The following is a 14,509-nucleotide window of genomic DNA, read 5'->3' as shown; positions in this document are numbered from 1 at the left end:
CCTCATTACAGACCTTTCATAATCAGTATGGCGGAGCAATGGCAACAATATCCTTTTCGTAAGAAATTGCTTCGTAAGAATGTTCACCACTGATGAAGGGGCATTCCACGTATTCACGAAGCTATTCACTCCTACGCCAGACACCAGATTCAAGTTTTCTATCTCCACGTTGCCATTGCACACACGGGAACGGGTGTCCATTGGCCGGGGATGTCAAAATTCGGCGAAATGTTTGCCTACAGCCATTTATATTCCGGCACTACACCGCGACAAAATGAAGAGTATGAGACAGGTTTGGCGAGATAAATGGTTCCCGGTCACACTTGGAGCGCTCGTCGCGGCACGTGCGATGCATATGCATAAAACTGCTGCACACTGCTGTCACTGCACCCATACGTCACCTGACACGTACGTGAAATTTGTCCATTTAACACACCGCATTCGGAGTGGGTTCATTTTTCTTGCTTGCTGCATCTTTTTACTCATCGCTCACTTCCATTGTAGGGGAATAAAACCGAAAGATAATGAAGCTGTTTGAAATGAACATCGCTTTAAGGTCAATTTTTCATCAACCACCGTCAAAAGCGATAAATCAAGTCCTGCCGGTTGAAAATCCCGTTCGTCGTCGCTACGAAAAATGCAGACAATCGCCATCATTTCGAAAAACTTCCACTAGCCCGGCAACGGTTGTACAGAGGAACTTTTTTGCTGATTGCATTGGTGCAAGAAAAAGAGTGCACACGTCAAAAAAAAAAAGAAAAGCACGCACGAAGAGTATTTACATTTCATCTTCCTCGCGCGGAAAGATGGTTCAATGTTGCTCCAGCGTCGATTGTCTTAGCATGCTGTGCTTTATAACTGCATACACGCTCGGTACAACAAATGGTACCCATTCTTTGCCAGCGGATGCGTATCGCGGCTGCGACTTATGTTCATTGCATCGCAGCGGAAACAATAAAATTCATTCAGAAGATAGCAAAAAAATAAACACTGGATGGGGTGTGCTAGTTACACTGATACCTCACGGTGAAGTTACAAGAACAACAGAAAAAAAAACTAGTAACACATACGTTACAGACGGACCAATTTCACTGTGGAACCTTCCGCGTGTTAGACGGTTGAATACATCAAGATGGCGCGAAACGATACTAGTCGACGTTTAAACGTCCATTAAGGGTCATTTTCAGGGTCACGTCAAGGCGATGCACCACGCCGCTAGTCGTCCAAATTCGGGCACATCCACCACATGACGAATGAATGTGCCGCGTTCCAGACGCTCAAACAAATGAAGAAAGCGAAACCAATTGACACATCTGGAATTCGCACAAACTCGGGGAGCCATTTGGCCGAGGTCGCCGAATGTCTGTACTTGGACATTGAGTACAAATCAATTTCGAACTGTCATAAAAGCCCCCTCTCGTCACATTACGCGCGCGCTCCCAATTTCCCCGTAACGAATGAGGCGGCAGGCGTTAAACATTTTTATGGCAGCATGTGAGTCACGGGAATTGGATGTTTCTTTTATTACTTGTTGCAATCGGAATTGAATTTTCAACCACGAGACGGATGTTAAATTATTTTTTGAATACCAAAAATATGGGTGTCTATTACGGCAATTGCTTGGGTTGTTAATGTGAGGAATTCTGGCATAGTCCAGTAAACCATTATATAGGGCGAAGTCGACTTAGTCAATCTTAAAATGAAGAAGAATGTCATTAGTATTTTCAAAAAACAAGCAATACTTAGAAACATGTCTGATAACATCACGCCATCACAAATGTCAAACTTGACAGTTAAATAATAACCAAGCGGAAATTTTAATTTCAATTCTCCTGCTCATTAAATTCTTCATCAAGCTCCGGCATTTTACCATTTTCTCCACGAATCACTTTAAGACAATCACTTGATGAAGCCTCTGTGTCCTCCAGTAAGTAATCGTACTCTTAATTTTATTCTCGTACTCACACCGAGTCTGTTACACAACAAAGCTCTCGAACGGAAATTAATCGGATTGATCCTGCAAGACACCCCAGTTCAATAACTTTCCGCTCTACCTCCAATCAATCGATATCCAGCGTAAGTTCACAATCCTTTGCGCCCTCTTTTTCACCAAACCTCCCCCGCCGGCAAGGGTTAAAGCGTATCAGGCTGTGTGAACAAAACCGATCGACAAAACAACCGGGGAACACGTGCACCAGAAAGGGAAGCCTCACCCAAGGCGCGAGCCACCCAACAAAACAGTGCCAGCGAAAAACGGGGAAAACTTTTTTAATTTTGCTTGCTATTCTTGTCAGCTAATGCGGAATCTTGCGGTGCGGGCAGAAAACAAATCATTCCTGCTTCAACAGCTGATAAAATAAAGCACCCAGCGGACCGTAATCGGGGCTAGGTCAGCGAACAGGACAATCAGCCGTGGTGCTGATCCTTTTGCGTCCTCAAACATCCACAGACACACGTACAAACATTCGTACGCGCTGTCAGGATAAACTTTTTTGCCACCTTTCCACCGCTTTTCTCCGTAAGTGCTTCTGCTCTCTGTGTGTTGGGTTTTTCTTCCGAGTCAAAGAATGCAAACGGATCACACCTCGCATCTCGTAGCAGATCCCGGCACATATCCCGCGCAACGATACTGCATCATAAAATGAAACAAAATAAAAGCGCCCAACTCCACAGACAGATAACGACAGTGGTGCTGTCGTGCCGGTTTTAAAAACGCTCGCAAACGAGAATTACTGCCATCGGCATCCAGTGCGAAAGGCACTGCAAATGAGAGCACGGTGGCGTGGCGTCACATCGATGGGTATTTTTGGGTACAAAACGCACCAGACTTCTTCGTTTGACAATCGTGCGAAACTTATCGTTTCCAGCAGCACTAACCCCAGCACCGGCTTAGTCGAGCGTAAAAGTTCTCAAACCGGACAGCGCAGAAGGACGCAAACGTGCACATTGCCGAGTCGTGTCCCCTTTGCCGAAGGGAGATGTTGTGTATGCTGCGAGGTTTTCCGAACGCGCAACAGATGCGAATGAAAAACGGCCACAGATAAACTGATGCCAATGGAGCCGGCAGCTGGCTGGATGTTCTGGGCCCCAACCGGAGGAAGTTATTACAGGACAATAAACCACTCACGGTGCATGGAGCATGGGCCCCCTGTCCACTGTCCCGGACACGATACCAGGGATGCCATTGTTAGCCTGCTGTTCGCTTTCTTTAAATTGTCTTCTGGCAAACGCTGGCAAAAGTGTGAAGCCGTAAGTGACAAACCGGACGGACAACCGGTAAAGGAGCTACGGTGTGCATTTCTATTGGCGATAAACAATTTCCCAGCAGGAATGTGAAAGCGTAGCAACAGTTTCGTGAAACTCGTCATGGAGCCCCCGTTTGATTGTTCGAAATCCGATCGATTATTAATCCGTGAGGATTTGATTTTTTTTTTTTTTGCTGCTGCTGCTGTTGTTTTCTTACCCCGCGGCATGGGAAATCAACGTTCGCTTTGTGGTGGATTGATTCATTCTTCGGGGGGTGAAGTAATCTGTTGCGAATGAGACGTTTCAGACGAGTGCTGGACGCTTTTCCGCTTGTGGTGGTGTGCGATAAACGGTTTAAGTTTGACTTTTCCTTCGTTTTTTAAATAATCCGATAGCGGAGATCTTTTCGTGTAAATTTATATTGGAACTGAAATTAAGCTTCTAACGTGTTGTAAAATTTAACCCTTACGGTTCCATTACGGTCAGGAATATTAGATCTGAAGTGCCACATTTATTGGTTGAACTTGACAATATTTATTGTAATATTGCATCCTTATATTTGGATATTTCTAGGACTATGGGCAAGTTTCCAAAATTTGTCAGTCATATTTCAAATGATTTATATATATTTTTTAAACAAAAAATTACCAATTTGACGTTTTACTTGCTTCAAAACATTTTATAGAATTTAGGATAACTCCATAATCCTATCCATCGTCTGAAGCAAATATTAAAGAAAATCATCCAAAATGAAAACTTCTTTCGAGTCGAAGGAATCACAAAATGTCACACTTTGTATCGGCCCAAACCCTCCCCCTTCCGCCCCCTCCTTCTTGATTCACCCAACATTGTCTTACGCAATTCAGACCACGCGTTTCTCGTTAAATATAGAGTAGACGTTAAAAATTCAATCAACACGATTTTCTGAGCTTTACAACATTGCTCACACACATTGCTTTGTAAAACAATTTCGTCGAAAAGAGATAAAACCAGATTCCAGATACTTTCCTCCCATGATTTAAAATATTCCGCAGAAATAATTTACCTAACAAGCCACATTTTAATACGAACTCCTTAACACACTCCCAGACATCATAAAACCCGGCACGGGTGAAATTGTTTCAAAAGTTCACATAAATGTGCGCCACCGAGCAAAATATGCATCGTAAAATGTTTAACATACATCTACGCCCTAACCTACCCCAAACCAGCCCACACACGCACACGCACTCGGCATTGCCAAATCACAGCACGCACCGGTGGCAGGACATTCCGGAGCGCCCGAAAAACCCGTCGAGTTGTGCGAATGTGCCGTCCCATCTTCGAATGTCTCCAATATTCATTTCCGGTGTGCTTAGCCCGGGTACGTGACTAGAATTTCATCACGCAAATGATACGCAGGGAAAAAGGGGAAACACGATACATAAAGGATCAAACAACCCTTAGCATCCTGCCGGACGCCATTCCTTCCTGCGGTGTAGCAGCATCCGTGCGCGGTACAAATTGATGATAGCTAACTCGAGGATTTTGGGGCTCGTATTTTCTTGCCTTTCCGCGATAGTGCAAAGCAGCAAGAAGAACAACCGGAAAAAAGTGTAAGTTAACAGCAATCACCAGGGTACCACTTTTGCCTGTCTTGCTGATATCTTATGCCGGTAGTAATCGGGCTAAAGGATTGCTCAATCTTTTGGTTATTCCGTGTAAAGAAAAAAAACGCTTTATCAAAAAAAAAAAGGGAAAGCAAAATAAATCCGTAAGTGCCTGTAAGCGTTTGATTGAATTCAATCGAATTTGCCAGTGGAAGAAAAAATGCGTAACGGACGGTTCGGGAAAGAATTTCACCTTCTGGACGTGACTTTCGCCAGTTGTAGAATTCGGTATGGCAGACCGATTGACTAGTCAACCATGACCTGTGCATGGGCGGTTCATGGTTTCGTCGTGCCATTGCCTTGCATACGTTTGGGCCCTTTAGTTCTTTGGGCTAAACTTTACCCACTGGAGCAGCTGGATAAACGTTTCTTCACTCACAGCACAAAGGAAATTGCAAGTTTGATTGAAAATCGGGAAAACATTAACGAGGAATTTTGGAAGTCACGCGAAAGCAATTGTCGTTGTTAAATGTTAACATTGGTTTATTCTTAGCTGTTTTTGGTGGGTGTTGAATTAAACACTCACAGATGGAAGATGAAGAATTGAAGGTAAGTCCTTAAGACGTCTTGAAGATGTCTGGTAACCATAGTCACCAGTTACAGTAATTAGTACCCAATGGGACAGCTTTCATAGAATTTTGAATGATGGTTAGTTGTTGATTGAGAAAAAAATTAGAACAGTTTCTATTTAATTTAGTAATTCAAAATGAAATGTAAATTAAATAAAATAATCTCTAAAAATAGCAAGAAATCCCCAAGAACGTAACCCCAATAACAAAAGCTTGATTTCATAAGCCACTCATGCGTTTGGTCCATACATTACTAAACTATTTAAATCATTTGTATTTCTATAATTGACTCATAAACATAACAACTCGTGAAACTGCCAACACACTTCTGTGCGCAACGAAAAATTCAAGGAGGAATAAATAATTATTAAATCAACCCACGACTGTTGGCACGGCAACGAACCTCAAATTAGCAGTAACCCGTTGCGCCTGCCGCACTAGCATGCACTGCTCTATACGCTACATGTTATATGCAACACCATTGGTAATGTTGAGCAATCCAACAAACATATGCAGCCCTTTAATTGGAGTCCCATCTAACCGGAACACCTTTGGTAGGAAAAACAACAACAACAGCAGCAGCAGGAACCACTGCCTGCTCGTGCACTCCCAACGAGCGCGGACCGTACGATCAAGGCCGCTGAGCTGGGTGCCATAACTTACGGTCGTTATTAGCTATTCCGAAAGCATAACTCTTGCCACCGGAAAGGCAAGAATGCCACACATGTGCCACATGCGATCGAAGCAGAAAATCTTTTCCTGTTTGTTTTTTTTTTCTTTCCCTTGCTCACCGTCAGCTGGATAAACTGTGGATGGACAAAAGTGGATTTTAGGTAGGATGTTGCGGCCCCAAACATGCTCGGAATGTGGAGTGGAGAACCTAATGCAATGTGTCACCCCGCCTGTAACGCACATTTTTTTTCTGTATTCCCCTAATATGACGGTTGTTTTTAATGGTTCAGACAGCAGGTTTCGGTTGGAACGCCTCTTTGTTTGATCTTAAAAAGGAGCTCCATGATGCATGGGGGCTGCTTTTCGTGTGTTGCTGTACGACATAAAACAGTGGGAGCTTTGACAAGAAGCCAAAATATTGCTTCTCTATATTGAAACACGGTGCGATAAAGTTCATATTTGTAAGCAGTTTAGCTTTAATCTTAATATTTATCTAAATGTACAATGAAACGCCATCTAAAAATAATACAGTTCCACTTGATAAACTACTGAACACGGTAATAAACGCCCTTACTGTCAACGATTAACATCTTGAATGCTCATAACGCACTCCATAACGAACGGCCATCGAAATGAACACTTCAAGATTTATACCCAATATACAGTGCCCACCAGAAAACACCTCACACCGGGAAGCGAAAAGCTAGCAGCATTCATATTTCAATCCCTTTCTTGCATCTTCACCATTGCACGATGGTGTGGGCGCTGCTCACAGCGCTCTATTCATGACCGCACACCTTCGCTGCCCTTTTTGCAGGTGAAAGGGTCAAAAGCGCAGTGTCGAAAGACAGCCACGAGCTTTCAACCTTAATCGATGCACATTCACCTTTTGCTTCCGACGAGCACAACATAAGGTAACATAACAAAAAAAAAGCACTCACACACATCTAAATGGTAGTATGATTTTGTAGCGCAAAAGTTGCAGCGCCCTTTGCTTTCCTTGGCGGAGGGTAAATTCATACTGCAGTACGTCAAACATTGCGTATATGCGATACATGGAGAGGAATTCATCCGTTTGCTTAGCTTCATATGAATGACAGAACAGAGCGCATGTTTTGTGAGGAAAGTCCTTGAATGAAGGTTCGTTTTTTTTTGTTGGGGTGGAGAGAAGCAAAGAAGATTTTGCTATTCAATCACTGGTAAAGGTAAGGTTCTATTGTGTTGCTAACTACTTTTATCCAACCGTACGATAAGCCAAAGCGTTGAATACGTTTATCATAAATCTTGATGGTGAATTCTTTAGAAATATTATCAATGCATAGATAGTTGGTTGAAGGGTGTTTCGCTCTGGAAGATCAAAACTTTAATCCGTTTTACGCTATTTACTGGTAGACTTACTCGACAAAATTAATATTTACCGTACGAAAAAAAAAAGATTCTCAACAATAAAATGAAAATAAAATTGACAAGTTGCACCAAACCGCTAGCCACGACGAAGCACACTACTAAAGAAACCGAAAAAAAGCTCCCTCGATTCGATCAAACGGCATGATCCAACCTTTCCTCGACGACGTGCACGGAAAAAAAATGGCCCGAAAAAAATGCTAATAAATATAATTTAAAGACACTAACCGTCACATCAAACGCTACGGCACATGGCTTCCGCTCGATGAAGCCGGCGATAAAATCGAATGCTGCGAAAATTGTATCCAAATGTCTGCTGCAGTCCGTTGCAAAAACCAGTAGAAAAACAAGAAAAAAAACCTTTCGATGTCGAAGGACCAGAGAAAAGCCCGCCAAAGTTCGGTCCAACAGCCAGACAGCAACAAGCATCCATGGGGCTGCCAACCGATCCGCGTGTCCTGAACGTGTTGCGCTGTACCTTTCCCTGCTGTACGGTTAATGAGCTGGAAAAGCATGAATTTGTGTGCGTCGTGTGGCTTTTTTGTTTTGCTCCCTTGGAGTCATAGCCAACGCATTACGCCCGATTTTCACCCGATCGATTCAGTTTTGCAAACAACGTTATCCTCACGATGACCGGTCCAGTTGGGTGGTACACAGTTTTTTCCATCTTTCTCTCTATCTCTCTTTATCTCTCTGCCTCTCTTTATCTCGCCCCTGCTTGATAAATAGTATCCTAAATAGTGAACGAGTGGAACTGGAGGATTCCATTACTGAAGGAATGCTTTTTGTAGGAGGAAATGTGACCGACCACTACGTCCACTTCATTCCGTTTGCTTATTTATCATATTAACCACCATCCCGAGTAAGGCATCCCGAGCAAGGGTGTTGTACGCTTTAATGTTACGATGAGTTTCGGTTACCGTTTGCCTTCCACGTGCGTCAATATGTCAGGAAAAGCACCGAGGAAAACTTTGTGAAACTGCGGGTTGAAACCGTGTGGTTTGCTTCCTACCACATCTTGCCGGCAACACAAATTCAACACACACACGTATATGTTGGTGTCCACACGCATAAAGGATCGGTTAACTCATCGTTGTTTTTTTTTGTGTTACACATATGTAGGACATTACTCTTTCGTTACAATCGGAAACCGATAGAACTGGGGTGAGCAGTGTGTGAGATAGATCATTAACTTTTATTCTTCCGAAAGATAAAACATTTCTCATCAACTTTCCCTCTCGGGTGCGTCTGGCCACCCGATGATGGGTGCGCATCATTTTCCACCACGTTAGGCGTCGGTATCGTATTTACATCGTTTCCGCCATGACGCCGAGCGTTCACTTTTTAGCCGCTTGCCGTGCGCGACATTCGCACACCGCACACCCCGGAAGAGTGGCCCGGAATGTTTCACATTCCCCCGTTCCGGTGCTGGTGGGAGTGGAAAAATGCCGTGCGGGGGGTTTTTCGACCGTTTATGATCGTACCGTATGCCTTCTTGGGGGCGGATGTAGCGCGTAATGGAAGCGCATGGAAACTCGATAGCGCGTTCGAATGTAAAGCAGAGCTTCGCTAAATTCCTTTACAAACAGGCGAATATGATCGTTCCATTTCGCGGCATGTCATTGTCCGCCGAAAAGTTTGCAAACGGGGAAAGGATAGTGATCCATTAATTCCTGCGGGCATTTTGCCGTAGTTAACCCTCAAGTGCACACACAGATGTTTCATTTTATGCTTCCTTGGATAAGTGTCAGATATGTCTGACAGCTGTCAGTGACTGGACAACACGTGTTTCCTTCCGCGTATTACAACAATAACCGCCGAACCGGAAGCTGCAATTATGCCTTGGTTCATTGGTTTGCATGATTACAACTGGCCATACTAGATTAAACGATCCTTTTCATTACAACTATTTTGCTACAAAGGAGAAAGAACTCATCTCATTGTGCTCAACAGTACTAGGACTTCATACGCCATTATCTTTCCTCACATATGGACAGAGCTCAAAGATTCTGCTGTAATTTATTTTTTTCTCAACTGTGTCTTTGACAAGAGATTCGATTAGAGTCTAGGTTCTAAGGACTTGAAGGACTTCCGTTTTTTTCGACTTTATAACCACATGGATCATACCGTTTTATTTATTTAATTATTTATTTATTTATATTTTAGCGGTCATACGGCCCTCGGCCGTCATAATATAAATATAAAAAAAATATATTTTAGTATTATTTTATATTTCATATTATTATATTTTATTATTTATTTATTTTAATTAAATTGTATATATGTGTAGTAAGTCAGTTTTGATTACGAAAGAATGGGCGGATGGGATTTTCCACTAATGGCAACTATCTATCACTATCACTATTCCACCGAGTCGCTTTAACGCACATGACTACTAGAACTATTTCTATTATCAGATATAAGCAATCTGTAACTATTATGTATTGTTTAGAATTTCAACAATCTCGAAAGGAGCTTCCAGTGTAGGAGTTTCCACACCTTAAGCAAATCTTAAAAACCAACATTAAACCATGTAAAAATTTTCATAATAATTCTGTATTTTGCCGCATTGATCTCAGTGAAGAGATTTTTTGAAGTGTCGTTAGCATCTGTCTGTCGTCGGCTACTTTGTTGATAAAACCGCTAGGATCAAGTATCAAATAGACCATTCCAAAGGATTTGTAACAAAATATAATAATTTTTCCAATAATTTCATTAAAAGACCCCAAAAACCAAAAAATTCTATAACATCTAGGTATGTCCACCGAATCTGAAGTGAAATAAAAGAGATCCAAACCAATGTTGCAATCTCTAGCAAAAAAGGAGCTTAGAAGCTTCATTTATCTTTATCGCTCCATTTAAGCTTTATCCATTTATCGCAAGATCAAATTTAGATATGTTAAATTGAATTTGCCATTTCGTTGCCATAACAAACAATATTGCCTTGTTGAAAATCATTTCCACTGGCAGAATTTTTCCAAATAATTTTAAACTATCTCTTCAATAAAAGAAGAAAATTATTCACACTCAAGATTATTAAACCCAAAACTAACCTTCAATAAAAATAAAGATTGCTTGAGCCCAATATTTTACAATTACTTTTTGATTTTAGAAAATGCAACTGGTAGCGCAACAAGGCTGTATCAAAGGTTAACACTGGCGCCCAATATACCGTGATCCTCACCGTCTGTTTCACCCGCACGAACCGAACTGGTCAGGGACCGTACGCGGATTACGTCAATATTCGGCTGACCGAATTTCCCACCCATCGTAAAGCACGCACGCCCGCACCATGTCCGTGGCAATGAAACGTGAAACGTCGTAAAAGACGAACGTACGAAACAACCGACCAAACGCGAAACCTAACCCCACCGTACCGCGGGTACGCGAGATCGGTTGCGGCTCGAGGTGTGGCAGACGTGTTGGCTGGTTTGTTTATCTTCCGCACGGTCGATCCTCCCGGCTAATGTGACCGCATACTTTCATTCGCGTTTTGTTTCGCACCCTTATAGACAAGCGTTTCGGACGAACCGTGTGGTGGGTGGGTTTGAGTTGGGCGGGTGGATGGCATCGATCATAAACTAAGGTGTCCCCGGTGCTTTTGTCATTTATAACTTGCAGCTGATTCATTGTATGTGCGCTCGGACGGAATTATTAATGTAGCATGCTCGTGGAAAGAAAACGGCACTGCATGGGATGTGAAATAAGTGAACTCATGTGGACAATGTGTCGTCTTATTTCTTCCAATTTTCGTCTGCTTTTTTTTTTGCTGGTGGATTCCTCCACAACATCCCTTGAATGCTCACGAACAGAAGATAATACAGTTTAAGGGAACAAAATGCACCTCAACCTGGTTCAGTTCCGTACGTGAGTTGCATACGATGCTTGAAACAATTTATACTTGAACGTTGCGGCGCATTTCGGTGCGCTCACGAAGCTCCCTGACTGAGGGGGAAGCAAAAAAAAAGCGTGTTAAAACACGATCACGTCGCAATTCCGCGCTCTATTCACTAACGGAAACTATCAACCAAACGGTAACGGTTCGCGGTACATGAAGCGGCAGTCATGACGAAATAAAGAAATATTCGAGCGACAAATTGAGGATGTCCCCGTGCAACGGTTGAACGAGCCGGTTGTGCTGGGGACAACCGTGGCCACAGAACGCCGACCTTCCTGACCCTGATTTAATCGTTACGAACGCATTGCTGGGGTGTTGTGATTCAGGGGGTGTAGGATGGGCCCGAACAAATGAGATCCGAGCAGTCTGCCAGTAGCGAGAGGTGTAAATGACTTGGTTGGACATTCGTATTCCAACAATGTCCAACCGAATCAAATGTAACGTTATGGGTAAAATAAACTCATTGAGCCTGGCGCATTGATGCTTATGGGTCTGTTACAGGATGGCTTTTCTATTTCATTACGTTATGTATTTTATACTTTGAAGATTTAAAATAGCTATTTTTATACGTCGAATTAATCTATTTTTGCTGTCAAACAAAAATTTAAATTCTCAAAAACTCTCGCACTTGATTAATCATATTTAATTAGTTTAAGAAACAACCAAGACAATTTATCATACCTTCAAGGATTTTCAAAAGCCTAAAATTTAAATTCATTACATCCATGGGCCAGTTTCATAACTTTAAATCGCTTCCAAGCAACACTTTAAAATTGTTTTCACTCAAAACAGAGGCACCAAACGCCAACTTCGGCTGATTCCTGTCCGGTCAACATCGTTGCATTAGCATACAATAAATTATGCACAAATATTTAAACTCAAATCGGAATTTTCATCTTGCCATCTTGTTCATCCCACTACATCCCATAGGAATACATACGCAGCACTGCAAACCACCGTCTCAGGAAGAGCTAAATTAGATCGTCTACGCACCACACCAACACTTTACCATTGCCACAAAAAAATAAATCACCTGCTTGTGAATGAACAAGTCAAACCATTATCGTTTCCAATAAATATTCAATCCACCGTGCATGAGATTTCGGGTTCTCCAGTTGCTTGATGCTGCGATGTGAATTTTCTGCCCCCCGGGCGCCCTTCACCGTGAAGGGCAAATGGGATTCGGATTGTATCAATTAGAAATTTCGTCACTGACGTTATTGATGCCAAGGGATTCGGTACGCAGCATCGCGAGACTAGCTCAGGGCAACCGCGCGCGTCACGCTTACCTCGTTCTTGATAAGAATGTCCCAGCCGGTGATGATAATAATTCGAAATGAAGCAAAGTGTTTCGCTTCGATCAACTGCAGACCCATCGCATCTTCGTTCACCTTCCCAAACCGGAACAACACTTAATTATTGTTATCCCATCACCTAACCTCCCACACATATTCACACCCTCACAACTTCGGCAAACGTACCTTAGACGGCGTACTAGTCGGCTTTCGTAGAAGAATGATGTTGTCTCGGGAGATAAAGTTATTGGTAGATCTTGCAGCAGCTTCCAGACTTCACCACCTACACAGCTTCCAATTAGTGTAAACCATTAGCGAATCGGTGGCACGTCCGCGGGGTGGCAAACAAATCTCTTCTTGCCCAAAAGGGACACTTTTATTCTTCTATTTTTGCACGATTAACTCTTTTTCACGCTTTTCATCACTCACGTACGCACGGAGCTGGGGTTTTATGATCTTCGCATTCGAAAAAACAGCGAATCACACACCTAATGGTTTTGGGGTTGAATCGGTGAAATCTCGCGAGATAATCAAAATCGCGCGGATAAAAGGAAAAACTAACATTCACACCCTCAGCACACCCCCGTTATCCAAACAGACGACCCTCGCCTTTCCACATGCCGCACCACACTAACGTTACGTACTTTTGTATTCGCTTCAAAAATAAACACTTGTCATTTATCCAGCTTTTCCTTCCGTTAGACCGGAAAGCGTAATAGTAAAACTCGTTTGCACTGGCAGTTTAGAAGAGAAAGGCATGAGAATGCGCCGTACCGGAATCAGTTGATGAAAATGATGAAAAATGTAACGACGCTCGTGGGGGTTTATGCTGTGGGGCAGATGGTACCACCGATCATCATTACATCGATGTGTGCCAGTCGCGCAAACACCGGCTAGCTCGATTGCTCGATTTATTGCGAGCAAATTGCCGCAAACGCTGGCTTTGATCTGATTACACTTTGTTAGAAGATTTTCTTTGCTAAAGCTTGCAAAAATTTCCACGAACTTTTCCACACACGCACACACACGAACCGATTCCCAAGTGTGAAAAGACTTGTGAGATGAAACCAAAGCACTACTGTGCCCACTTGCGGTGCTGCTGCTGATCTTCAACGTTTCCACCGAAAAATTCTCCCGTGAAGCAAAGCGACGAACAACCAAACGTACGCATGCGACTTGATCGCGACCACTTCCGAACCGTTGGGCGTTTGCAGTCAAACTGAGAAGCGGTAAAAAGCTAACGGCGGACGTCGGCGAGCATGTTGTTTACCCTACACGATGGGATAGGGAGTACCGGTTTGGGCAAAAATTTGGCACACCAAATGTGTGCCAAACACTTTGGGATAAAGTTCACAATGTAGCAGAGAAATATTGTTAAAGATTTTAAAATATAACTTAGAAATATTGATATGCCATGTATAATCTCGGAATTATTTTCATTGCTGCAAAACGACAGGGTCAAAATCGAAATAAAAATAAGTTAGTCTAAAGATGAAAAAAACCATTATAAATTATGTTCTGAAGTTATGCTAAAACTGTTCTTTTTATTGTTTATTTATGGATATAAATAACTGATATAAACAAATACTTTACTAGAAGTTTGCTAAATCGATAGCGACATTTTATTTCGAGCGTAGTTCCAAGTGAGTCCATTAAAAACAATAACAATACTTTTTATTCATGATATCAAATATCGAGAATTCATTATATAAAAATTCTCTTCTTAATGTAAAGTATAATCATTATGATCTATCTATCTTTCTTCATGGCCTAGTT

Source organism: Anopheles moucheti, chromosome 2, assembly GCF_943734755.1.
Source record: "Anopheles moucheti chromosome 2, idAnoMoucSN_F20_07, whole genome shotgun sequence".
Classification (NCBI taxonomy): Eukaryota; Metazoa; Arthropoda; class Insecta; order Diptera; family Culicidae; genus Anopheles; species Anopheles moucheti.
This window is presented reverse-complemented; position numbering follows the sequence as displayed.